Here is a 27782-nt window from a genome sequence, read left to right as displayed (position 1 = left end):
TGAAATTGCCATTTTTATATGTCAAAAACAGTCACATATCAGCAGCTTTAGATGATTGGGTCTAATCTCATTGTATTCAAAAACAGTCAAATGCCGGCAGCTTCACATACTTCAATGTAATAATCTTTTGTGTTTGGCAAGTGCAGAAATTGAGGCACTGGAACTTGCTCAAAGTCAGCCTGGCAAGCAGGTGGTGGAGCTGGGATTTGAACTAGGTAGTCCAACCGCAGACCTTGGCAATGCCTTGCCACACCATGCTGCCTCCTCCTTGGGTGGAAGACAAAGAAAGGCATGTTTTCATGGCCTAGGTGTTCCAAACAGTCCTTCCATGCCTCGCCAGCTTTGAGATCAAAGATGGCTGGTCAAATGAATCGGATGTTTCCCGGAGTCTTGGGTTATACTCATGATGCTCTGTTTGAAAAGAAAGATATGTAGTGAGCACACCAGAAATCTGGAAGATGGAAAATCTCTCTTTACGATCTCTGCTCCTCTCTCCAGCAAAGAAAGAAATCGGTGTGGTGCCAGCAGAGGTGTTCTCAGCAGGACCTGGCCCATTAAATGAAAGACTTCCATGCTGAGCCAATCAAGAGAGACCTGGACAAAAATCAGACTCTTCCCTGCCCTGGAAACCCATGCCTTGAATCTGTAATTCATCTGTTAAATCAAGTGTGCAGCCGGTGGTTTAGCACAGAGGGGGACAGCAGAGCAGGGAAGAGAGAGGGGCAGAAGCTGCGGCACTTGAATTTCTAGCATCAGAGTGAAGTTAGGAAAAAGAAACAGGGCTGTGATAGCTTCTCGGACCTTATGTTTCCAGCAAAGAGAAACCAGCAGGAAAGATTTTTGAAAACTGATGAGCTGGTGGAGGCATTAGAACAATGGCGGAAGAGACAGGGGCCCCAGGGGCTGAATAAAGCACAGTGCTGCTGTTGCCTTTCAACAAGACTGAATAAAGTTTAGGATTTTTTTTTAAGGGACTTGTAGCCATTTTTAAACTTTCATTTTTTTGTAATGTCACAGATAATCTTTTTATCTATTATCCACTGGCTCTTTTCGTAGAGGCATTTGCATCAAATAGTGCTGCACAGATCATGACTATCTCTAGCGGGGAAAGCAGCTTGAAATGAAAGGTTACTCACTCCCTCTGCTTTCCCTGGCTTTGTTCTTGATTCTCGCACAGTTTTTTACATCTGAATTCAGGTATTTCTGGAGTTTTCCTTTAGAAAGCCTTCCATTCTGAGATCTAAGCAGATCCAGACTGGTCTGTGTAGCGGGGGTTACAAAGCTTACGTTTCCTGAAAGTGAAGCATCTACTTTGAAACATTTGTCAGCTACCCCGTGTCCTCCAGAATCCCTCTGGAGCATTTCCTATGGCGACAGCACCGGTAGGAAGGTGGGCGCTCCCACAGCGGGTGGGGGTCCTGTCCCCCAGCACTGGCCTCCAGTGGTGGAGGCGGTGGTGGTGAGGAGCATGGCCTCCTAAGCATGCACTACTAGGCTGAGCTGGGCAGTGCGCCCGCTCCTTCCAGGCGCACGGAGAAAGGGCCTAGGGTGGATTTCCTTCCATTCCTTCCCCAAGTGGGGACTAGGAGACCTGAGCTCTCCCAGTGGGAGAGGTGGGGGCCGCGTGTGGACAGAGTATGTTGGGAACCAGACTGTCATCTGGACTTGCAGGATGAGGAATCCAAAGCAAGCCCATTTGTTTGCAAAACCCCAATGGGGAACAAAATGGCCTACAAAGAAATGGAGCTAAGACAATAGTTTCTGTTCAGCTTCCATTCCTTAGCTCATCCCCTCAAGCTCTAGGGGTATTCTGGGAGGGACAGGAGTGATTCTCAGGCCTGTGTGACAAAGCCTCTCATGGAAGCAGCCTCCTCTTCCCCTCCAGCTCCCTACTTGGCTGCTAGCCACCAGAACATCCCCACCATTCCCTCCCACAGAGCCTAGAAACATTTCTTTCCCTCTTCAAAAAGAGTGAGAGCAGTCTGCAGAGGCATGACCCACTGGGCCTCTGTGGCCTACATGTTCACGCTGTGCCTGGAACTTGGTGGCAAACAGCTGCGCTTAGGTTAACAGTGGCCTCACCGAGCTGTGGCCAGGGGCTTGTCTGTGCATTTCTGTATCTGCAGAGTCCCTGCCACAGGGAACCCTGGACTCTGGGAAGTACTGACAAGCCCCTCTAGCCGGAGGGCAGTTCTCCTTGGCTTTTGTGCGCCTTCCTTGGGTACTGCACTTACCCTCACAGAGGCCTGCCAGGGGAGTGACATGGGGCCCATCTGCCCCACAGGACACCAGTGCGTGGGCAGGTCGATGTGATTTGCCAAGTCCACAGGGCTGGCGTCTGAGTAAGCTTCAGAGCTAGGGTCTTTCTGAGTGCGAATCACTTGTTCTTAACTGTCTCCCAGTTACCTCAGTTGCCAGTTCTTTGGGGGCACACTGTTCCTTTATTTTAGGGACTCGTAAGCCACACAATACTAAGCGTGGCAGCCGTGAAGATTTGTTTCAAGAGAAAGGTAGCGTCTGACTAATACGGTAGCTTCCTTATCCCTGAGCTTGTCTGTGCAGACCTTTGAGCCAGTCATCATCGTTTTATATTTGTATGACAGAAAAGAAGTTTCTGTTAAGTCATAAATATACTAGAGCCCTTATGACTAAATACATGAAAATAATCTCTCCTCCCAGGGCTATGGCAGGAATGTAGAAACCCTTTCTGAGTTGTCAACCAAACGTAACAGATTTCCCAGTTGTAACACACATACACTGTAGCTGTGAATATAAAACCCTCCCAGAAAGCAAACTAGTTCTGTACCGTGTGGTTTTCCTGATGTGCTGCATCTTTTCTGGGAGAGCTCTGTGAGTTTAGTTTCATTGTATAGATATTTGTGACACTTTTAATAAGTAGAGTGCCTGCTTAATTGCTTTTATTTAACTGGCTTCAGGGTTAAAGTGAACCGTAGTGAATGTTTCCTTGTCCAGATTTACGTAGATTAGCAACATGCATGGCAAATGCACACTCTTGCCCAGGCGGGCCTCCAATCATGACTTCAATACACGTCTCTGCTTCTGTAAGGCTCAGAAGAAAACAGTGCTAATGTCTCCCTGCCCACCCCACTGGACTGGGGAAACCATGAGAGCAATCGAGGAAGAGTGGGTGCCCCTGGATGTGACCTTATGCCAGGGTTCACTGGATGTGGTATGCCAGACCCGATCTGCTGTGGCCCATTTAGAAGCTTTCACTTCATAAGCCATGCCCTCCCCCATTTGCTGGGGGGAGGAGTTCTGAGAGCCATACCAGCCCACTCTGATGGGATGTCTTGCTCCCTGGTGACAGGATGACCCACGTGTCCTTAAAGCACCTGGTGCCCTTGCTCCTGCCTGCCGCCTGCTGCACACTTTGTAGGCCACGCATGCCTGCACACTGTTTGCTGGCCCCTCTCTCACCTGGACCTGACTGCTGAGCAGGTAATCCAACATCCCTCAGTGTGGCAGGCACTGCAGTTGGCACAGCTCTCAAAACTATGCACCTACCGAACATGTAGAAACAAACCTCTCAGCCTCCTGGGAGTTTCAAGGGTCCCCTCGTGGCTGAGCCCTCCAAAGACATTCTAGTCTGTAAAAATAAGAGCGATTGAAAATGATGCAGGTTTCAGGGCCCCTGGGTGGCTCAGGTGGTTGAGCATCCAACTCTTGATTTCGGCTCAGATCATGATCTCAGGGCCGGTTGTGAGATGGAGCCCTGAGTCAGGGCTCTGTGCTCAGAGGGGTAGTCTGCTTGGGACTCTCTCCCTTTCCCTCTGCCTTTCCCCTTGCTCACATGCTCTCTCTCTCTCTCTCTTGCTGTCTCTCTAATCTTTTTAAAATAGTGATGCAGGTTTCAAATGTAATACTAGGTCATTGATAACATTTAGAAAGTTCAACACATACTAAAAAATATCCACATCTGTCAGCAATATAGCCTACGTGTTTGTGTGTTTATTCGATATGAATCACTGAGGGAAGAACAGAGTGGACTTTCTTTCTCTTAACTTTCTGCCACGAGCACTGCAGTGTTAACACTGCAGTTAAGGGACTTGGGTTTGGGAGCCACGCTGCCTGGGTTTGAACCCAGGTCTGCCACTCAACAGTTCAGTGACCTTGGACAGGTCTTTTTGACATGTTTATAATTCCACTTTCTCACCTGTAAAATAGGGATAACAACACCTACTTCGTTGGGGTGTTCTGAGGCATTAACACAAAGGCACTACGAATAATGCTTCCTGGCATGCACTAAGCACTGAATAACCTAAGCTGGTAATATTTTTTTGATATTTTATTAAATGAGAATGTAGTATTTCACAAGTGAAGGACCTGTGAGTCCATAAAGACCGGAACCGAGACAGGAGTATTATCCACTGCACTCCCTACTCAGTCCTCATCCACGTGGGGGGAGGCGGCACCACCCAGAAGACCTGCATTTGAATGATGTTCAAAGCTGAGCATCCTGCCTTCCCATTCAAATCAAGGCCAGATGCTAGCTGGAGACCCTAGTCCAGTGCCGCAGGTGGCGCATCCCTTAATTAGTGGAGATCATGGAGCAGGGATTCAGCAAGCCCTGTATGTTATCAACCACACTTTATTTTTCTCCCTAAGGTACAAAGTGCTGTAGAGTCACCACCAAACCTAGGATGGCAAGTGAGGGACTGCTTCTCCCACTGAATGGATGGGAAAGCTGAGTCCTTGGGTGCAGTTGGACCACAGGTCCCCTCAGTGGGGATAGGAGGCTTGTTCCCCTCAGTGTCAGGGTCTCTCCACAGTAACATCTGGCTGCTTTTAAAGCTCCCCCTGTGACCTCAGTACATAGGCCAGCAGGGCAGGCACACTACATGAGTGGCCCAGCAGCCAGCCCTTACTCCTGTGACCTCTAGCCTGGAAATGAACTGAAGATGGGGTCAGGCCAGTGATCTTAAAGAGTGATGAGAAGAAAAACTGACATGCCCAAATCTATTCATACCCCCCCCACCCCCCAGCAGAGCTCTGACTGGGGCTGAAACCAGTGGTTCTCAAACTTGTGCATGCACCAGAATGGTCTGGAAGGCCTGTAAGAATGCAGGCTGTGGGTCCCACCGCCCTAGAGTTTCTGCCCAGGTAGGTCTGAGGTTGGGTCCAAGGACTTGAATTTGTAACAAGTTCCCAGATGATGCTGGTCCAGGGACCACACTTTGAGAACCTGTGCTTTGATAGCAGGTACTGGATCCCTGCTCAGAAACATAAGAGTGGTTCAGGTGCTGAGCTCTGTAAATTCAAATTCCAGACACGAGGCAACCAGGTCAGAAGCCCTTCTTGAATTTGTGCATTCAAAGACCACAGATAACAATTTTGGCAGCTCCCTGGTCCTGAGTGCAAAGGAAAAGCTCTCTGCAGCTTCTGCTTCTGTCTACCCCACTTTGATACTTTCCTTCCATTTCTATGGAGAGAAGTTGCAAAGGTCAGACTAGAGACAGCAGAAAGGGTGCTAGGAGTGGGTGAGTGCAGTAACTTTAGTGAGGGATAAATGTGTCCAGAACCACCAAAAATGGGGCGGGCAGTAAGAACTGCTGCTTGGTGGGCAGACATGCAAGCTGGCATTGAAGCAGCCTCTTTTAGGGGCCTGGTGATATTTGCAAGTGCCCCCCCACACACACACACACCTCCGCGGTGAAGGCCATTGAGGTGTTGTGGCTGAAACTCAGCAAGTAGAGGGCTGGGTTTGCATGCCCACTCGGTCACCTACCAGCCCAGGCCCAAGGATGTCTCTAAACCATGCCAAGCCTCCCTTCTTAATGTATACGATGGAGATAATGCTCCCTGACTTCACCAGCGTCTGGTCGTGGGTGACCCAAACTGCATGCATCTGGTGCTGGGCTGCATTCCTGGGCACGTCTCCAAGGTTGGGGCTCTCTGCAAGGAGGGCGGGCCACAAGGGCGGCCTGGAGTTCTTGAGACATGCTTAGGAGGAGGCCTGTGGCCCGCAGCCTTCCACCCACTCACCTTCCCACGTCCCTGCGCCCCTGCGTCTTCCGTTCCTCCTCTGTACCATGAAGTCAGAGAAAATACTTCATTCGGAATCTCTTCTGGCTGTAAATGGCTTGAGCCCACTGTCAAGCGGAAGACCCCAGTACAGACTGTGACGTCTAAAACCCCGAGCAGGAGCAGCAAGGAGCGTGTCTCGAAGAGCAGCACTCGGGACGGGTGGGGCGGGTCCGTGGTCCCAGGCGCCCACCACCGACCTGTCGCGCAGCCCCAAGCCTCAGCGCGCCTGGGGCCGCCCCGGCTTCCCAGGCCGCGTCCCCGCCTGCCCCCCCGCGCCGGCCGGGAGCCGAGGCTGCCGCGTGGGCGCTCACCCCGCGGGGCCGCACACCCCGGCCCGCACGCCCGGCCCCCGCCGCAGCCAATCGGCGCGCGCACCGCGGGGACCTCCCCGGGCCGGGATAGACCGTCCCGTGTCCCCTCCGCGGGTGTCTCTCTCCGGGCTGATTAGGAGCGCGGGGCCCGAGCGCGAGCGGCGCCGAGTTCGCGGGTGGAGCCGGGCGGGCGGGCGGGCGGGGGCGCGGGGCTCGGCGGAGACGCCCGCTCGGGAGCCGCCCGCGGCAGCGCCGCCCCCGCCCCCGCCCCCGCCCCGCCCCGGCGCCCCCGCCCCGCCCCGCCCCGCCTGCGAGAGGCCGGGCGCTGCCCCGCTGCCCGAGGACCGCGGGCGATGGCGCGGACGCCGGCACCTGCCCGCCCGGCCCCGCGGCGCCTCCCCCGGCGCCTCCCCTGCGCGCCGTGACCTCGGGCGCTTCCGAGCCGGCGGTCTGCAGCCGGGCGGGCGCGGGCGCGGGCTGCGGGGTCCTCCCGCGCTGGATACCCGCTGCCGTGTGGGCGAGTCTCCCGCGCCTCCGCGGACCGCAGCCCCGTCACCAGCCCCGGGGGCGCCTGCAGCCTTGAGACCCCAGCCTGGAGCCGCGGGGCCTGCGGAGGAGCCGACTCCTGGCCGCGCCCGAGGTCCCGGAGGCCGCGCGGCGGGAAGGAAGGAGGATGCTTCACCGCAGGATTTTGCTTGCGCGCGTCTGAGTGGCGATCGCCGACTAGGAAAATGAGAAGCAATTAGGAGTTCGGTACTAGACGGAGTCTATCGTCCTAATTGAGTGAATTGCTGACAGGTAATGGCAACACTGAATTCTTCAGTTTAATTAAGAGTTTATACAATTATAGTGCGCTTTTTATTTCTTGGGGGAGCCATGGGGTAGGATTTAAATAACCAGCATGACGCTTAAGAAACCCATTTGACGGATAATTAGTGGGTCGAAACATATGTGGGTGCCTGGCTCAAGTGATGTGACCTTAGATGAATTTCTGCCCAAGGGACATGCCAGTTTGGACCAAGCAGGACTTTGTTTTGGCTGCTCGCTCCGGTCTGAGACAGATAGCAATGGCTTAGAAATTGTTGGGTAAACTCTGACACTAGCACACTGACATTGGGTTGTTCCAAAGACATCAAAGCCCAGCACTCCCCTGCAGTGGGATTAGCCCGGATTCCTGCTTTCTGTGACTGTTTTCCGCATTCCCCAAGAATGAAATGAGTGGGTCATTTGAGAGGGCTCTGCTGTCTGGGGTTTCTGCATCAGAAATCTCATGATTGAGCTGTTAAGCTGTTGGAAACGTCGGGAGCGGAGGGTGCTGGGTGAGCTTCGCCGGAGCAGTCCAAAGCAGAGTGAGTGTGTAGGTGTGGAATTTGTTTGAGAACTAATCTGTAATTATAAAGATGCTATTTTCCTCTTTGGTGGCGTATTGTTTCCTTTACTATAATGTTCTTGTGAAATTGTTCCCCTTGTGGGAAGCAGTGAAACTGGAGAGAAATCCCTTCTCAGAGGATAATTTTCTTGTATTTTTTGGTGTAGGTTTCTGGGAATCCTTTTAACCCTGCATTGGGATGTGTGTGTTTATTTCTCTAAGAAGCTCCAGAAGATTGGGAAATCACTAGGTTTTGCGTACACCGGTAAATAATCACTGCCTCGAATAATCATATTTATTTGTACCTTGACTTCTTTCTCTTGCTTACGTACAGACTATATACTTCAGCAGGCTGAGCAGGGACTCCCTGCTCTAGAGAGCTCCCATATTGAGGGTAGGCTCAGGGAGTGCCATTCAAGTTGCATTGCACTACAGAAGAGGCGGCCAGTGGCAGAGGGAGAGCAGTGCATCTTTAATGCTGCATGGGTTCTAAAGTTTACAGAGCACTTTGGAAACCTACGATTCCCTGTTGTTAAGGAGAGACAGCAGGTATGGAAGACGTTGGCTCTTGGTGTGCCCCCCAGCCTCAGCCCTTCCAGGTACCTAGAATTTTAAGAACTTACCTCTACTCAGGCTTTTCCATTTCCTCCCAGCCCTGTTTTGTCATCACGGCCATGAAAATCTAATAAAACTGTTGAAAACCCTTACACCTCCAGAACCACTTCTAGGCTCACACTGTTGACTTACTGCTCCCTTTTTGTGTTCTGCCCAAGGCACAGCAGACTCCTTTTATTTTTCATGAAATTGTACAATAGGCAGATTCTTGAAAACACAACACAGGTGGAAATGTGAAATTTGTACACTTTAAGGAATTCAAATTGCCAAGTTTCGGCACTCTCCCTAAGGGTCCATTATTGAAGATCACAATGTCACTTTGTTCGTTTCTCCTCAACATTCACAGTTCCTCCCCACACCTGCCTGCTGCTAGCTGTAACTAGACGATGTCAGAAACAGGGAGGGACAAGGATGGCCATTCTCTGAGAAATGCTGCTTGGGTTTTGCTCACCCCAGGATTCTCTTTCTAACCAGTGGGTGTTTGGTGCGTTGCCATCAACGGTGCCTCACTTGATAACACCTTTAAGATCTAATTCCCAGTTCCCTTTCTTCTTTTTGTGACCTTCTCGGTGTATGTCACCCATGCACTTCTTCAAAGTCAGCCTGAACAGATAGAAAAACCGAAAGACAAGTTACGGAGCTCCTGGAAAGTCAGGAACAGGTTCAGGTCAAAAACAGATTCCCAGCTTCTAATGAAATGATCCAGGTTGGAAACAAGACACAAACTGGCCTGTAGGCTCTCTGCTCTTATTTTGAAGACAAAAAGTGTGGAAGTCAAGGCCAACGTGACCCCTGCCGCTACATTTTTCTAGTGTCCTTCCCACTCAGTCTTCAGTTCCCTGAATAGGCTACGTGGTGGGTACCAGTCACCACTTGTCTGCTGGTTGCATCATGCACATTACTCACTGCCCAGGTACCGCCCTGCAGCCAGCCTGTAACAATAGCACGTAGAAGAAAGTAACACTCAAGTTGGTCTTGGGCACTGTCCAAGGGGATTAGCTACCAGAAGTACCTGAAAGGCCTTGTTGAAACACACTCACCTGTGACCCAGTTCCTTGGCCTCGATCTCAAGGACAGGGTGATAGCTGCCTTTCTGGACCTATAAAATGAGATATCTTTCTCCATTGACATTTGGCCTGATGGCTCCTAGGGTCTTCCTGCCACGGAATCAGAAGAGTGCTTCCAGGCCTCAGCTCTGCACAGGAGCTTGTTAGAGATGCGGAAGCCCAGATTTGCCCCCTGATGTTTCAAACCAGCACCTGCCTTTAACAAGATTCCCAGATGATCTGTACACATTATGACTTCTACCACGATGCAGACTCTGAGTGAGAGTCAAGCAAGCAGGATATTTATTCGGTAGTGTCCTTAGGGTCAACACCTGTATGAATAGGAGGGGAAGGGGTCGGGGCGCCTGAGTGGCTTGGTCGGTTGGGTGTCTGCCTTCAGCTCATGTCATGATCTCTGGGTCCTGGGATTGAGCCCCGCATTGGCTCCCTGCTCAGCGGGGAGTGCTTCTCCCTCTGCCTCTGCCCTTCCCCCTGCTTGTTCATGCACACACTCTCACTTTCTCTAATAAATAAATAAATAAATAAATAAATAAATAAATAAATAACTTATTAAAAATTCAAACAAAAAGGAAGGGGCAGGAGGGGCGAGGTGGAGGGAAGAGAAATGTGCAGGAATGAATGGTAGGGAGAGGGAGAAAGCGAAGCTGTAAGGCGGGCCCAGGGACGGGCTCCACTAACCACACGGGTTGCTCAGGAGCTAGACTGGCCTTCTGAGTTGTCACCTGTGGGGCAGCACATCCTTCATTGCACAGTGCTCACCGCATACAGCGGGGTTGGAGGAAGCACTGCTCTGGGCAGGAGTTCTCACACTGTGCTTCCAGATCAGCAGGGCCTTTGACATGGGGACTTGCTAGTAAAGCAAATTCCTGAACCCCACCCCAGACCCACTGAGTCAGGAGCTGTGGAGGTGGCGCCCCGCAGCCTATGTTTGAACAAGTTCCCCAGGTGGCAGCTGCATGCTTAAGTTTGAGAACCACTGCTCTAAGGCAGTGGGTTTTTTGTTTGTTGTGTTTCTTAATAACAGCTTTATTGAGATATTTTCACATTCTTTTTTTTTTTTTTTAAGATTTTTTCAGTCATCTCTCTACCCCACGTGGGGCTTGAACTCACAACCCTGAGATCAAGAGTTGCAAGCTCCATTGGCTGAGCCGGCCAGGTGCCCCTGATTCACACTCTATTTTAGTAAGAAAATTCACCATTTTACAGTGATTTTTAGTGCCCTCACAAGGCTGTGCCGCCATCGCCACTAATTCCAGAACATTCCTATCACTCCACAGGGAAGCCTGATGCCCATTAGCTGTCTCTCCCTACACCCCTCTCCCGAGTCTAGCATCCAGTCTACTTTCTCTCTCTGTGGCAGTTTGCCTGTTCTGGACATTTCAGAGAAATGGAATCATATAATCTGTGACTTTTTGCGTTCTCTTTCCCTGGGTGTAACGTTGTCAGCATCCATCCACCTTGTAGTGTGTATCAGTACTTCAACTTGTTTTGTTTTTAAGATTTAATTTTTAAGTAATCTCTGCACCCAACATGGGGCTCAAACCCACAGCCCTGAGATCAAGAGTCATACACTCCACTGACTGAACCAGCCTGGTGCCCCCTTCATCTTTTTAAAATAGGTAAGTAACGTAGTGTTGGGTGGATATACCACGTTTTGTCAGTCAATGAACATTTATGTTGTTTCCACCTTTTGGCTCCTGTGAACAATGCTAATATGAACAATCATGTACAAGTTTTTGAGTGTACAGGGTTTTTTGGTAAAGACCTAGAGTTAGAATTGCTGGGCTGTTATGGTAACTCCAAGCTTAACTTTTTACAAAGTTCCAGACTGTTTTCCGAAGCGCTTATACCATTTTGCCCAAACACCTGCAGAGCATCGGGGTTCCAATTTCTCTATCACCTCACCAACACTGATTATTACCCGGCTTTTTATTGGAGTGCCTGTAGTGAGTGTGAAGTGGTAACTCACTGTGATTTTGATTTGCATTTCTCTCATGACTAGTGATGTTGAGCATCTTTTCATGTACTCACTGGCCGTCTTTGTATCTGCTTTGGAGAAGTATCAATTCAGATTCTTTGCAGGACAGACGTTAGTCTTTAAGGAATCACTGCGGATACCTGCTGTGTGTCTAGTCAGGTGCAGTTGCTTTAGGGTTTATAAAAGAAGGTGCAGGGTGTGGCCTTTAACACTGCAAAATTCTAATTAGGTGCTGCACATTGAAAGAAGAGGACAGGAGAGTCTACTATCAAGGGCGAGCCTGAAGAGATTCACTTTCTGTTACTAGTCAAGCTACAGAAAGACCTTGTATGGGTTACTGGGATACAGCAGGGGTTAGCATTGTGGATTATGTCCCCTACCAGCCTCGGAAAGTGAAATGGTTCATCTGTTTCCTCATCTGGAAAAAGACTACTCGCCTCCCTATATATCAGAGGTTGCAGAGATTCATTAGAATACTCTGTGAGTGCTTGAGGAAGTGTGAAGGAATAGGCTTGCAGGCGTCCCTACATAGTCTCTGAGTCCCTGTGAGCAGGTCCCATGGTGGCGGTGCCAGGGCTCTCCCAACCACCCACGGCAGGCTCCCTCTCTCAAGGTTCTCAGGGCTTCCCGGCAGCTCCTCTTTACTCTTGCGACACACCTTGAATGTGGCATATTGGAACATCAGGATTTCAGAGGAGAGGTGTCTAAAATAAAACCTGTGTCATGCTCTCATCCATCTACAGCCTCCATGCCAGTGATGGCAAGACCACCGGCTGCCTCACGCTTGTGCCTGTGCCATCGTTGTAACTTAAAAAGTGCCCTCTCAGCTTAGAGGGGAAGAAACACACACACTCCAATATGTGACTTGTTAGTGTTGTAGATTAGATCATGACTTGACCTCTGGTCCATCAACACCTGGCCTGGTGTCCTTACCTGGGAGTTTTACTTTACAGGTTGCTAAGGATTAATGATGGGATGTTTTGGTTCTTGCTGTATAAGTGGATCCTGTCCCAGGAGGTCCAGGGTCTCCTGAGAGCAGGCATTCATGTTTGTTTGGGGTTGGCACTGGGTGTGTTCCGTTGTAGTAATATATTCCAAACGCCATGAGATCACCCTTGTCGCATTGAAGGAAAGTGTCTCAGAAGTATGCGGAGAGGTTGAAGCATAAAGATATTTCCTGAATGGACTTCAATTTTCAGTTTGTTTTTTTTTTTTTCCCCAGAAACCCTTCTACTGGCTGGGTAATAATTAGGGTATTTGAGTCACTATTTCTTGAACACAATTAGCACAAAACCCTGGCACTGCAGAATTCAAAGCATGGTTTGTGTAGTGAATAGCCCACACATGGGATCATGACTTTCTTTCATCTGTCCCCAGCTGAGCGCTCTCAGATGTGCCTTGTCTTAGATAAGGATGTGTCTGAAAGAGTTGTGCGTCGGGCAGGTTTGAGTCGTTTGAGCCCTCGTTGAAATTCACAAGGCTACACCGTCAGAGAAGGTGAATCCTCTGATAAAACAAAGAACTGTGTTGTGAGACAAATTCTACCTCTAACCATTCATTTCTTCTGTCCGTCAGAAATTTGACACGTTTATTTCTTTAAAGCTGGTTATATCTTTAGAGAAAATATCTACATTCTTCTCTGTTTTTGTTTTGTTTTTGAAGAATAGGACATGTAAAGCTCTCTGGAATCACAGACACAGATTGGAGGCAGAAGGATGGGCAAAAGTGGTGTTTTACATCATTTTTGCATTTAATTTTTAAAATGCCAAGATCAAAAATAAATACATAAAATGCCAAGATCTTCAAGTTTCTCAATATTCTTTGGATAAGAGTTTTGCAATGCAAATTTCATCACCTATGCTCTTCCCAGTGTCCGTAAGCCAGACACCCACTCACCTGTGTTTGTGGATCCTGACTGATTAAACTCTGGGCCAGGCCAGACCTTTGAAGAGACTGAAGCAGCCACATGAACAAAGCAGGGGTCTGGAAGGTGGCCCCAGTGAAGGCTCCTGAAGCACCTCTGGTGTTTGGCTCTTGGCCTGTAGCCTGTGCTCTGCTTGCCTACGCCTGGGATGTAGAAACACCAAGTCAGTGTGAGGGCACATACTTCAGAGAGGGGAGACCCTTGTCATTCTAAGAAACTAGTCAACAGGGATGCCTGCCTGGGTGGCTCAATAGGTTGAGCTTCTGCCTTTGGTTCCAGTCATGATCCTGGGGTCCTGGGATCGAGCCCTACATCAGGATCTCTGCTCAGTGGGGAACCTGCTTCTCTCTCTCTCTCTCTCTCTCTCTCTCTCTCTCTCAAAAAATAAAATCTTATAAAAAGGAAGGAACAAACCAACGAATGAACTAGTTAGCCAGATAGCAGGACCCTGACAAGAAGGGCCTGTAACTGGTGGTTCTGCTGCATGTAAAAGAAAAAGAGAAAGCACAAGAAAGAAAACATTTTATTGTTAGGGAGATGATTTTGCCAGTAATTTAAATGGCTGCTTTCTTCTCCTAAGGAGGTAGTTCTAGTTCATTTAATGTTACACAGCCTTGGGCACCTCGGTGGCTCAGTGGTTGAGAGGCTGCCTTCAGCTCAGTTCATGGTCCTGGGGTCCCGGGATCGAGTCCTACATCGGGCTCCCTGCAGGGAGCCTGCTTCTCCCTCTGCCTGTGTCTCTGCCTCTCTCTCTGTGTGTCTCTCATGAAAAAATACCATAAAATACTGTTACGCAGCCTACTCTCCCCCCCCATACCAGATGATATGATCTAAGATATATTGAGGACTAGTGGTTTAGCACCTTAGTGTACTGTCCCATGAAACCCTGAGGGACAGGCGTGTGCGATAACCTGGAAGCTGGATGAGGCCATTTGGTTCAGGTGTGAAGCTGGACCTCCCAGCACGTTTATACCACTGTGCTAAACACTAGCACAGAAACATGCCATTAGAAGGTGCACGGTGTGTTCCCTACAACTCACTGGGGCCCTCAGGAACTATTGGCTGAGTAAATGAAGGCCTGAACTTCTTGGGGCAATTTAGTTCCTTTTGATGGTCATTTTAGCTGCCGTTTCCTCTCCATGGAATGACTTTTATCACTTACCTCTTTATACTTGAGCAGAATAAAATTTCTTGTGACTGTTGCTCGATCCAGTTTCATTCTCCACCCTGGGTGGGAGACAGGCTGGCATGAAACCAGAGCAAAGTGCCAGCACCACAAGGTGTATACTAGCAACTGGGATACTGAGCGTCCCTATAATCTTCCCTTCGGGTGATGCCTTAGGGCAGTTCCGTTGAGCAGACAGATGGTCCAGATGATGTCTTTTAAGGGCCCCTCCTGCTCTATGAATCTTCATTTTCAAAGCATGTGAAGAATTTAGCATCACGTTTGCCATTTTTCACTAAGGCTGAACTCACAGACAGTGACACTTCCACTTTAAAACAGCATAAACCAGCATTTTCCCTTGTCCTGTACTCAATTTGACATCACTTGGAAATACTGGGAAGTCACTGCCTGTTCCTGGTTTTTGATACCGGCTAACCACCTATTGCTAAATGAGACGAATTGAAATAATGACCTAAGAACTGCAGTAGGGTAGTGTTAATGTTCACAGGCCGGATAAGCCCACAGGTACTAGAATCCATGTCTCGCATGGAGAAGGTGTCAAACAACACAGCCCTTGTCATTGAGCCCTCGTGTTTGCTTCCAGGTACTCCTGGCACTGTGCACTGTTTGTAGCAGTCTTTCCCCTTCCTTCCCTCTTCCCTCCCTCCCTCACCTCCCTTCCTCCCCATTCCTTTTCTCCCTCCCCCTTTCCGCCCCCTCCCTCCCTCACCTCCTTCCCTCCCTACTTCCTTCCCTCCCTCCCCTTTTCTTCCCCCATCACTCCCTCACCACCTTCCCTCACTGCCCTCCCTCTCCCCCTTCCTCCCTCCTTCCCTCCCTCACCTCCCTCCCACACCTCCCTTCCTCCCCCTTACCTCCCTCCCTCCCTCACCTCCCTTCCTCCCCTCTCCCTCCCAACCCCTCTCCCTCCCTCACCTCCCTCGCCTCCCTCCCTTGCCTCCCTCCCTCCCCCTTCCTTTCCTCCCCTACCTCCTTCTCTCCCCCCTTCCCTCCCTCCCTCTTTCATCCCCCTCCCTCCCTTACTTCCCTCCCTCTCTCCCCCCTTCTTCCTTCCCTCTTTCCCTTCCTGTGTTTCTGTCTTCTTCTCTTTAAACAAAAAAACTCCCACTGAAATCTACTTTGTATACCATATCTGGAACATTTCTAGCCAACAGTGGAAAATGAGAGTTGGCCTGAGGTCAGCTGTCTCATGGAAGCTTACTGGACACCAGATAAGATTATCAGAAGAGGTCATTCTAGCACCTCCAGATCTTTAAAAAGGAGTCTCATCTCGATCTGAGAGCTAGGAGGAGTTCTCCTGGCAGCCTGTGGGATTAATTAGATTTAGGATTTAGGAGAGTCTGTGCCACTCCAGTCATCTATGATTCTTAAAAGAAAAATGGTTTTTGCAGCCTATGAACAATTATGTGTATGACATAGTTTTTGAAGCTTCATTCATATGCTCAGTCAACAAACATTTCCTGAGTACCTGCTAGTGTGGGCAGGACATTAGGATGAGGATATAGTAGTGAAAAAAATAGATATAATTTCTACCCTCACAAAACTTATGTTATATACATGATCTTTTCAAAATCTTCAATTACTGGGACACCCAGATGGCTCAGCGGTTGAGCATCTGCTTTTGGCCCAGAGCATGATCCCAAAGTCCCAGGATCGAGTCCCATGTTAGGCTCCCCGCAGGGAGCCTGCTTCTCCCTCTGCCTGTGTCTCTGCCTCTCTCTGTATGTCTCTCATGAATAAATAAAATCTTTTAAAAAAAATCTTCAATTACTTAATAGTCTGGGCAACTTATCATTCATATACACTTATCTGTATAAGTCAGGCATTCTTGGTTAGGTCCAGAGGCCTCTCTGCAGTTGGCCTGCTTCTTCCAGCAAGGGAGTGCTGCTCTCAGCAATGCTCTGCTGGGAGGCAGAGAAGGGGTTACTAGGGTCGAAACTCCCTTTCAGCTGCATGGAGCTTGCTGTGTGTTAAGAAGACCATTCAGTCCTCAATCCTGACAAGAATACTTTCTTAAAAAAAAATGTGTATGTCCCTCTGTAGGGATGTATGATCATTTGAAGCCTTTGGGCAAAATCCACTGGTAGAAAGCCTGTGGAGAAATCGAACCTGGCAAAGGTGTGTGATATGGAGGATATGGAGCAGTGAGGTGCCAGGTACTGGAGAAGCTAAGACACAGAAGGCTCAAGACTCCATCTTGATGTGAAGGATAATGTGAATGGAAGAGTCTGGGGAACTTTGGGAGATGAAACCATGAAAGCAGTGGCTGTTACCTAGCAATTTCTCCCTCTGAGCATGACTGCCAGACTTCCTTGATGGTTGCAGTCCCCACACCATCTCCCCTAACCCCTACCACAGTGTGGGGGTGCAGCAGGCCAGTGTGTCACAGCCCCCGTGCCACAATACAAGGTATTGCCCAAATGAGGATGTTTATGTGAAGACATAGACGATTGTTCTTTTAGGAGATCTCTTCACTCCTTCACCAGATATTTATATTTAGGGGAAAAAATGGGAATAGCTGGAGGAAAGTGCTTGTGTATCATAGAAGTAAATCTTAGGACGTCTGCTGTTCTCGGAGTTCACTTAAAGTTAAAAGTTAATCACCTCCAGGAAAAAATTCCACATTGAAATGTTGGTGGTGAATGTGTTATGCTAAGAAATTAAAAACCTGTATTTTTACAATTAGTTACAAAAATGTCACTTTCTGTGAAGATATGACTAACAGTGCTAGCACCCCCCACGCGGCCTACCAGGACCGGTGTCTCACTGGGCCCTTGCCAACTCCGAGTGCTTTCTTCTGGGGTGGTTATTCTTTGAAAACATGACAGACAAAATTAGTGTCCTGTTGTACAAATGATTCTCTGAGTCTATAATGCCTTTTCTAGAACACACTCCATCTTCTAGTTTCTTATTGGGGTAACTTTTTCAGAGCGCCACCCCCCCCCCCCAGGAAAATTAAAGGTCATCAAGAAGCATCCCCAGTTGGGCTGCCCTGATGAAAGGAACAAGTGTCAGAGAGCCTCCTTGCCCACATTGCGGGGTGTATGTGTGATTGGGAACACTGATGGTAGTTAGACAGTGCCCTGGTACATTGCCTAGCGGGAACGTGGGCAGGCCTAAGAATGCTAGTTGACTTCTAATGCCCATACTCCCCTTCTTCCTCAGTGATGGAAATACAGATTTTTATTTGGGCAAATGGTCTGACGGACTGGTGCAACTAAATAGAATTAAGAGTATGTTTCATGGCCTCCCTTACAGCAAGATGGTCATGTGACTAAGTTGTGGCCATTTGGTATTAAATGTAAGTGTCAAGTACTGCCTGTGTGGTGTGTCCTTAAGGGGACAGCAGCATGCCCGTCTGGAACATGGACATAGGGTTGGGGCTGCAGCCATAGTCCTGAGCCATTATGTGGCTTTGGGAGCTGAAGGCAAGAAAGGCAGGAGCAACAGTGTGTCTAGGCCATACCAGCCCAGACTGCCTGCCTTGGAACTTCCACTCTGAGAGCTGGCATAGAACTCTTGTATAGCCACTATTATTTTAGGTTGTCTGTCACATTCAGCCAGACTTAGTCCTCACTGACCCAGTGGGGAAATGGCTCTAAGAGGATCTATCATTCACCTTCCTAAGTTCCTAACATTTGGAAGTCATTTCTTATATCAAGTTTTTTTGGGCAGCCCCGGTGGCCCAGCAGTTTAGCGCCGCTTGCAGCCCAGGGCGTGATCCTGGAGACCCGGGATCGAGTCCCACGTCAGGCTCTCTGCATGGAGCCTGCTTCTCCCTCTGCCTGTGTCTCTGCCTCTCATTCTCTCTCTGTCTCTATGAATAAATAAAAAATAAATAAAATAAATAAAATAAAGTTTTTTTGTTACAATTACACAGTCACAATCGATCACTCTGCACACTTAACTGTGGAGTGTAGAAAGGTGCTGGGAGCACAGAGGAATGAAAATCTCATGCTCACTCACTGGAATTTGCTCTAACTAGCATTTGCCAAAATGCTACTCACAGCCTTGTGCATCATAAAATAAAGGAATTACTAATTAGTCTGTCATGTGGGCAACCAGACCAGACTTGTATAGTGACTCCAGTGACGTACTGCGAGTCACGTTCACTAGAGCAGTACTATTTCCTACAAAGGAGCCTTTCAATATTTCGTCAAATATACAGATAATAACTGGGAAACTCTCTAGGGTATATGTGTGTATGTGCATATATGCATGTATGTGTTGGTTGTTACAGTAGCAGAAAACATCTACTCCTGACTGTCAAAAAAGGACAGATGACACTAGGGTTCTTAGCTGCTAACAGACTTTTGTAGTTTTGGGGAAAAGGGAAAAGCCCATCATGCGCTCCTAAATTCTACAGAGTACATAAGCTAGAATACATTTCTGTGTCGGGACCCGTCAGCATAGGCAATGACTGTGTGGTTGCTTACTCATTATTTCTCTAATAATTTTGCTGATGCAACATATTAGAAGGTGTCTCCAGGCTTCTGTATTGTAGGGAGTCCCTGTAAAGAGAGCTGCTTGCTGCATCTGACATCTTGAGTTGTGACTGCTCAGACCCCAGTCCAGGAAGAGGAATGGTCAGCCTTTTCCCCAGCAGAGTGGAATTCTAGACATAGGAACCATCTCAGTCTTAGAGTTTCTTCTGGATGTGAATCTTGCAGGTGCTCTGGTATTGCCCTTTAAGTTGGGGGAACTGAGGCCCAGGAAATCCTAACAAGACCTCCATGTGACCCAGGACAGTGCAGGCAGGAACCCAGACTTCAGAGTTCTGTACCTGTTTTCTTGTAATCATACAGCATGGCCTCCCATTTTCAGGACCAGCAAATGCCAAGTTTGGCAATGTATCCACCTTCATTTTTGTTTGAGATTAAAAAACAAACAGAACGAAATGGTGTCATAAGCAAGTCTGTCCTAGGCAGGTCAGGATTTATTTCTTCCCCTGTACCTTTTACTTATTTTCTTACCAGAGGATGTATCCCCAAGACTGAGAACTAAAGGAACAGATTGCTTAGCACCCCCCCCCCCCCCCCCCCCCCCCGTGTGTCTGCTCTGGTGGTGGATCATTAATGGTGTAGAACTGAGGGCAGTGCTGGGCGGTCCAAGGTGGGGTGCATGCCCCTTTAAGAGATTTATGTGGAGGTCTGAGCCAGGGAGCCAGCTCAGTGGTACATCATCATGCAGGCGACATCAGAGACTTTCTTCTTCGCTTGGGTGCATTATCATAAAAAGTGATTTAGACTGGAGCTGATTGATGCAAATGGCCCTATGTTCTTTCCTATCATTAGCGGCCTCTTTCAGTGGCCAGAGGCAGTGATTAAAGCTGTCATTTGGAGCTGCTCATTAAAGGCAAGCCCCAGAATAGCAAGAGGAAAAAAGGTTGGAGAGGCATATATATACATATAGAGGTACATATGTGTGTTTGTATGTTTTGGGGGAGGGGAGCCTTAAAAGTGCATCATCCCCTTCCAGATCAAATCACTGAAATCAAGGCTATAGAGACATTTCCACCGAGACTATAGAATGCTCCTTTGCAAGTAATATTAGATTTTCAGGAGTATCACAGTAGATTCTGATGACAGCTTGCCTACCTATTATGAAAGGAGATGGGGAGGGTATTGTGTTAGGTGTGTTTTGTTAGGGATTGACCCTGGTGAGACCTCATTAGGCCTCCCTTCTCTCAGGCTGGGGGCTTGAAAGGTGGGCCACAGGAGAGCTGAGAGTGGCTGGCCTTGGTAAGTTCCGCTGTGACAGTGGTGACCCCAGGGGTAGAGAGAAGGAGGAAGAGAGCAGGGGAGCATCTTTGCTGAGCCCAGAGGAGATATCTGGATGCCAGTCAGAGAGCGTGGGCACAAGCAGGCTCCCATATAGGAGAGGAATGGAAAGTGGAGGGAACAAAGCAAAGATCCACACATGGAAGAAGAGAGATGAATCAGGGAATGGTTTCCTTGGCTCCTTGGAGCGTTCCAGTGGGGGCCATGCGACTGGCTAGTCACCCTTGTAGTAAAACTGGGCTTTGTTGGGCACCTGCCAGGGGTTCCTTAAACATGCATTCACATCCTCTTACATGCCGATTTGAGGTCGGTGTCCAAATGGTGATAATTCCTCAAAGTCTTCCCCCCATCCCTCCCTCCCCCGCCCCCAAATGAGCTCCACCACACCCAATGTGATGGTTGGGATGATGGGTGGCAGGCTGAACACGGAACATTGAAACTGATGAGTCACCTGTGACTCCTTAAAAAAAGCCATTGCATCCTCCCTTGGCCAGTTGATGGTTCCAGTCCCGAAATCCCACCAAACTTCTGCAGAAGCTCGTCTTCGGCTCTCTTCGGAAAGTCCTCTGGGAGGAAAAAAAATAAGAAATTATCAATTTAATTTCCCTGTCTAATGAACTGGTCTTATACATAAAAATTCAAATTAACTTTTTTTTTTCATATGGAAGCAGCGACCAACCCCAGTTATGCCACCACCACCGTCTCCATGACAACTCCTTGGCTGTGACAACTCACGTGACTTCACAGTCACAGGCCCTTGAAATGAAGCAAAGGAAAGTTTTAGTTTCTCTTCTGTAATTTAGTGGACCCCAGGGGCTCCTGTAATAGGGTGAAGTGGAGGCATGGGGGTTTCTGTGTGGTGTGGACAGCAAAGAGTGGGAAATGATTAAATTATTCCTCAAGCTGCAGGGATTGGAATATTCTGCAGAGAGCACTTCCTTATCAGGTTCTGAGCCAGTTGTTGGCTTCGAACATGTGGCCTTTGTCCTGCTCTCTGCTGCACTCCCCTTGCTTTATTCTTAGCCTGGGTCTGGTGCATCAGGGCTTATTAGTACTGATGCTGGGCTGTGATGTTCCTCTCCTCGGGGAGCACGCAGCAGAACTGAACAAAGTCACTAGTAATCTGTGCTTACAGCCTCCCCCCCTGGGGAGAAAGCCCAGCCAGCTGGCACTCTCGTGCTGAGCACATTCACTTCCCCTGGCAGGCCGGCAGCCTGGCAGGGGCCCAGAGGCCAGCCGGCAGCAGGGCCAACCTGCCCCAGCGCCCCAGGCCACCCAGCTCTGGATCACAAAGATTGCGCACTGCCTTCCAGACTGGACACTGGCTGAGACATCACATCTCATCTGCCCGAGACTTTCCAGGCAGCCATTGTCACTCCCTAGAAATAAAAAACATGACTGCTGTCGGAAGAACAACTGGCAGGCCAGCTATATTGGGGGTTAATATGGGACCATGCCCCCTCTTTGTCTTTCTGTTTTCCCAGACTCTAGGTCAGTGGCACAAAGAAAAATTCTGTGGGTTCGGTTTCCTATAGTTGGAAGGCAGTTTGTACTTGGAAGGAGGGTGGGTAGCAGGTGGCAGGGGTAAGGAAGGGTGGGGTAGGAGAGACACTGAGAATCTTGCATGTGTATATACATGTTAGAAAACGCCTGGAGGGAAAAAATGAATGGCCTAAACCCCTCTGGATCCCAAACTTAATGGGTTTCTTGCACAAGCCTACCTTCCCAGCATAGTCATTGTTGAAGTAAGAATTACTGCTTGAACAGACAGATTACTAGTAACAAAAGTGAATTGGTAATCCAGAAACTCCAAGCAAACAAAATTTGTCCAGGACCAGATGGATTCACAGGAAAATTCTGCCAAACATTTAAGGAAAAGAATACCCTTTCTTCTCAAACTATTCCAAAAAATGAGAGAGGAAGGAAAACTTCCAAATTAATTCTGTGGGGCCAGCTTTACCTTGATACCAAAACATGATAAATACACCACCAAAAAAAAGAAAACCATAACCAGTAACTCTGATGAACATATTTGATGCAAAAATCCTTGACAAAATATAAGCAAACAAAATTTAGCAGTATATTAAAAAGTTCGTTCACCACAATCAAGTGGGATTTATTCCACAGATGCAAGGTGGTTCAATATCCACAAATCAATCAATATGCTACATCACATTAACAGGAGAAAGGATAAAAACCATATGATCATTTTAATAGATGCTGAGAAAGCATTTGACACAGTGTACAACATCCATTCATGATAAAAACTCTCAGCAAAATGGGTTTAGAGGGAACATACCTCTACATAATAAAGATCATATATGAAAAACCCACAGCTGACATCATGCTCAGTGATAGAAAGTGAGAGATTTTCCTCTAAGAGCAGAAACAAGACAAGAATGTCCACTCTCACCACTTTTATTTCACATGTTACTGGAAGTCCTAGCTGCAGCAGTCAGATAAGAGAAAGAAATGAAAGGCATCCAAACTGGTAAGGAAGAAATGAAACTTTCACTATTTGCAGATAACATGATACTATATATCAAAAACCCTAAAGACTACCTGAAGAAATCTAAGTTAGAACTAATAAATTCTGTAGAGTTGCATGATACAAAATTAGAATACAGAAATCTGTTGTGTTTCTATACACTAATAATAAAGTAACAGAGAAATTAAGAAAACAATTTTCATTTAAAATTGTATCAAGCAGAATAAAAAAAGTTAGGAATAAACTCATTCTAAAAACTGTATGACATTGATGTAAGAAACTGAAGATGACGCAAATGAATGGGAAGATATACCATGCTCATGGATTGGAAGAATTAGTATTGCTAAAATGTCCATGCTACCCAAAGCAATCTACAGATTCACTGCAATACGTATCAAAATACCAAGAACATTTTTCATGGGACTAGAACAAATAATTCTAAAACTTAATGGAACCACATAAGACCTCAAAAAGGCAAAGCAGTCTTGAAAAAGAAGAACAAAGCTGGAGGTATCATAATCCCAGATTCAGGATAGACCACAAAGCTATACTAATCAAAACAGTATGGTACTGGCACAAAGATAGACATATAAATCAATGGAACATGATAGAGAATCCAGAAATAAACCCAGGCTTACATAATCCATTAATCTATAACAGAGATGGCAAGAATATACAATAGGAAAAGGACTGTCTTTTCAGTTGGTGCTGGGAAAACTGGACCACTTTCTTAAGCCAGGCTCGAAAATAAACTCAAGGGATCCCTGGGTGGCGCAGCGGTTTGGCGCCTGCCTTTGGCCCAGGGCGCGATCCTGGAGACCCGGGATCGAATCCCATGTCGGGCTCCCAGTGCGTGGAGCCCGCTTCTCCCTCTGCCTATGTCTCTGCCTCTCTCTCTCTCTCTATGACTATCATAAATAAATAATAAATAAAAAATTTAAAAAAAAAACGAAAATAAACTCAAAATGGATTAAGGACCTAAATGTGAGACTTGAAACCATAAAATTCCTAAAAGAAAATATAGGCAATAATCTCTTAGACATCACCCTAATGGGATATTTAGGGATATGCCTCTTGAGGCAAGCAAAACAAAAGCAAAAATAATCTTTTGGGACTGCACCAAAATAAAAAGCATTTGTACAGCACAAGAAAGTGTCAACAAAATGAAAAGGCAACCTATGGAATGGGAGAAGATATTTGCAAATGATATATCTGATAAGGGGTTAAGATCCAAAATATACAAAGAATGTATACAACGTAAGACCAAAGAAATAATCTGGCTGAGGGTGGGGGAGGGGGACAAAAAGAAACAATCTGTTTTTAAAATGGGCAGAAAACCTGAATAGATATTTCTCCAAAGAAGACTTACAGATGACAAACAGACACACGAGAAGATGTTCAACATCACTCATAATCAGGGAAATACAGATCAAAACTATAAGAAGATACCTCACATCTGTCAGAATGATTAGGATCAAAAAGACAAATAACAAGTGTTGATGAAGATATAAAGAAAAGTGAATCCTCATACTATGGGTGGGAATGCAAACTGTGGAAAACAGTATGGAGTTTCCTCAACAAACTGAAACGAGAATTACCGTATGATCCAGTAGTTTCACTACTGGGTATTTACCCAAAGGAAACAACACTAATTCAAAAAAGTATATGCCTCCCCATGTTGACTGCAGCATTATTTAAAACAGCCAAATTCTAGAAGCAGCCCAAGTGTCCATCCATAGATGAAGGGATAAAGAAGATGTAGATATGTATACCATGGAATATTACTCAGTTGTTAAGAAGGAATGAGATCTTTCCATTTGTGACAACATGGAGGGACCTAGAGGGTATCATTCTAAGTGAAATAAGTCAGGTAGAAAAGGATGAGAACCATATGATTCCACTTATGTGTGTGGAATCTAAAAAATAAACAAATAGATTCCAGTACAGAGAACAGACTGATGGTTGCCAGAGGGGAGGTGGGTGAGGGATGGATGGGGAAAAAAAATAAAAAGAAACAATTCTCTCATTTGAGCCACATCTTCTAGCAAGGGAAAGGGAATAGGGTCCTCAGAGAAATTATTCCTTCAGTCAGTGCCCTGACTTAGGGTTGTGAGCAGTCTACAGTTTTCTCAGAATGTTTAGGGATTTCTCAGGCTTAGGATTTTGCCACCCAGCCCATAGAAAATATGCCCTGCAAAGTCTATGGCTTTTCTAGGAAGAACATATGACAAGCATTTATTCTGCTTTGGCGCCATCCAGACACCATGTGTGTAGCTCCCAGTTGACATAGGTAGAGGCCGACTGGGCTGTTACCAGGCATATAGTTGTCCTGATAAAAAGACTGGAGACGAGGCCAAAGGGAAGTGCATTCTGCTACAAAGTTTTATTTTACCAGAAGGCATTTAAGGGAGGAATTTCTCCAGAAAGAAAAAGCTGTAAAGACCTGAATGTAATGGCTTTTGTACCCTTCCTTCAAATGTCCCCCGTTCCATTAATCTGAGCCCACAGAGTAGTGGTGCAAACAACAATAGCGATGATCACTGAGCTTTAGAGGGCACGTTCTCCATGCTAGGCACTGTGCTGAACTCCAGACACGGTGGCATGTCATGCTGGTGGCGGTGCAGGGACGGTGGTATGGGCCCTATTTAGCAGGTGAGGGCACTGGCCCCAGAGCTTTCTGAGCATCATGTAGCTGCCTCACAGAGGACCCAGGATCTGAACCTGAGTGCCGGCCTGAAGAGGATGCTGTTAACCACGACCTGTCAGGGAGTACCGTTTGGCTCTAACAGCTGACACCATATGCCCTGCTCTGCACAGCTCGAATTTTGCATTTATAGTGGGATGATCTGATGACTCGAAGCTCCACAAGGGCAAGGTCATGTCTATTTTTTTTAATGTCTATTTTTATATGTGGCCACATCTGCGGTGTCTTGACAGGGTGCCCTGCCCACTATATGTATGCAGCACATAGTTGCCATAGGAAAAAGCACATGAAGTAGTCAAGGCTTAAAACGACATGTCCTCCAAGTAAATGTGCTTTCCAAATCCTAGATATTTTCCTGAAAATACAGTATAAAATGAAAATCTTAAGATTGGAGGAACTTGAGCAGTAGGAATTATTGCAGAGGGAATTTGGGATTATTGATGGAGCAGGGTCCCAGAAGAGATCTTAAGGGAGGGTCAAGAGCAGAGAAGAATTTTCATTAGCAGAAAGAGGACACTTCCTCCTTAGAGACCAGAGAGGTGAACAGAGAGAGAAAAAGGATCCAGCCAGTAGTCTTGGGCTTTGTATCACTGAGGAGTGCTTTCAGAGGCAAGTAATAGAGAGCTTGGCCAGCAGTGTGGGAAATAATTACAGGTGTTCTTTGCTCATGAGGTTGTAAGAAAGGTACAGGTGGGTGGTGGCTGTCGGCGGTTCGGTGGCTCAGCGGTAGGGACCAGCACCTTTGAGACTTTCTTGGCCTAACCCTCACAGCCACGTGATGGCTGTTGCAGCTCCTGGCATCACATCTGTGTTCAAGCAAAAGAAGTGTCCTCCTTATCCTTTTTATTATGACAGTGGGAGCCACCCCGCCGACTTCTGTTGGATCTCTGTTGCTGGCCAGAGAGTGGCAAGGAGGATGGGAGAGTGAGCATTTAGCCCCTATCTGGGCGTTGAGCCGGGGTGCCAAGGGTCCCACACCAGCTCTATATGCTGCTTGCCAGCCGGCCAGAACAGGGCTTGAAGCTCCATGGCCATGGCCATCGTACAGCTGCTACAGGGGAGGGGCATGCCAGGACCATTGGGGCCTGCACCTCTGCTGGGCTTATTTCTCTTAGGGGGAATGAAAGATATTTGTGGGGGATTCCTGAGAAACTCCATGAAGGGGAGAGTAGGAAAAGTTCAATTACTCACCCATAAGTTCCTAGAACTTTGTGAAGTTCCGGGCATCACAGTTTTGTGAAATCTGCCTTTGCTGAAATTTCCATCCTCCTCCTTGCTTTCTGTCTCTGTGCACCACCCCACCCCCCAAGAGAAATTGAACGATTACACGTAACAGAAGGGATTTTCCTCAATATAGTCAGTAACTTTTGTCCAATATCTCCACATAAGGTGATTGTCTTTCTGCTTTAGATCTCCAGAAAATTTCTTCCCGGTAACAACTAGTAACCTAGTGAATGGGGAACCAAACGTAGGCTAAAGGAAGCCCACTTAACATCTGAGAAAAGCCTTCCAAGGAAGCTCTGACAGAAACAAGTTTGCATCCTTTCCTCCCTCTTAGACCAGCCTTTTAAGGCCTACCAGTGTGCTCCTTTACCAGGCACCGTGGCATCCTACTGGTCGAAAGATGGGGGCATTCCTTGTCTAGGCTAGGGGTGACTGGGGCCAGGAAACCTCAAGAGAAGCCAGGTGGTTGCCCTGGATTTTTGCTGCCTCTTCAGGCAGGTGCCTTTACCTCTGCTGGGGCCATACAAGGAGGCTGGGCAGACCTCAGGGGACCCTGACAGCCCCTAATGTCCTTTCAACTTTCCGTGACTCTGGCTGCCTGAGGCACGACAGAGGTGGCCCAGCAGTGTCTCCCCAGAGGGGTCAGCCTCCTGGGTTCTACTTAGTATCTCAGCTTGTGCCTTCATTTCCCATTAACCAAGAGGAAAACCCAGTTCCAAAAAGGACTCCGTTTTCCATATTGTGTATTTCACATCCGCAGAGCACGCTGTGCCCTATTAAGAATTACACTGCGATCACCAAGCTCATCTCATTTGTGCCAGGGGCCTTGTTCAAAACCTGCTTTCCCAGCAGAGTGGGACCAGTGGATTAGTATGCCCCCACGCGAGGTGGAGTGGTTCTTATCTCTTTTTTAATGCCTTTGGCAAGGGCCAGAGACAGGGAGAAAGAGGTAAAGACGGGAGAGAAAGAGCAAGAAAGAAAGACAAACACAAAAGAAGAACAGGAGTGAGAGAAAGGCAGGCTAACAGCAGCCCTGCACTTTGTTAGAACATTGGCACTGCATTTATCAGGATTACCGGAGGGTGAGCTGG

The 27782-nt window shown here is 47.6% G+C and overlaps 1 protein-coding gene and 1 long non-coding RNA gene across 3 annotated transcripts in view; one reads left to right on the top strand and one right to left on the bottom strand.

The window, feature by feature from the left end:
• LOC140598263 (uncharacterized) lies at window positions 1-6539 on the bottom strand. The gene is made up of 2 exons (XR_012000510.1): window positions 6004-6539; window positions 1-411 (listed from the first exon to the last, which is right to left on the bottom strand). It is a non-coding gene; the product is annotated as an uncharacterized lncRNA (long non-coding RNA).
• Window positions 1-27782, top strand: part of AUTS2 (activator of transcription and developmental regulator AUTS2) — a 1128195-nt gene that overhangs the window by 942580 nt on the left and 157833 nt on the right. The gene's annotated exons all lie outside the window — the stretch shown is intronic.

Source organism: Vulpes vulpes, chromosome 3, assembly GCF_048418805.1.
Source record: "Vulpes vulpes isolate BD-2025 chromosome 3, VulVul3, whole genome shotgun sequence".
NCBI classification, from domain to species: domain Eukaryota; kingdom Metazoa; phylum Chordata; class Mammalia; order Carnivora; family Canidae; genus Vulpes; species Vulpes vulpes.
Note: the sequence above shows the minus strand (reverse complement) of the source record. Positions and strands in the feature narration are given on the sequence as shown.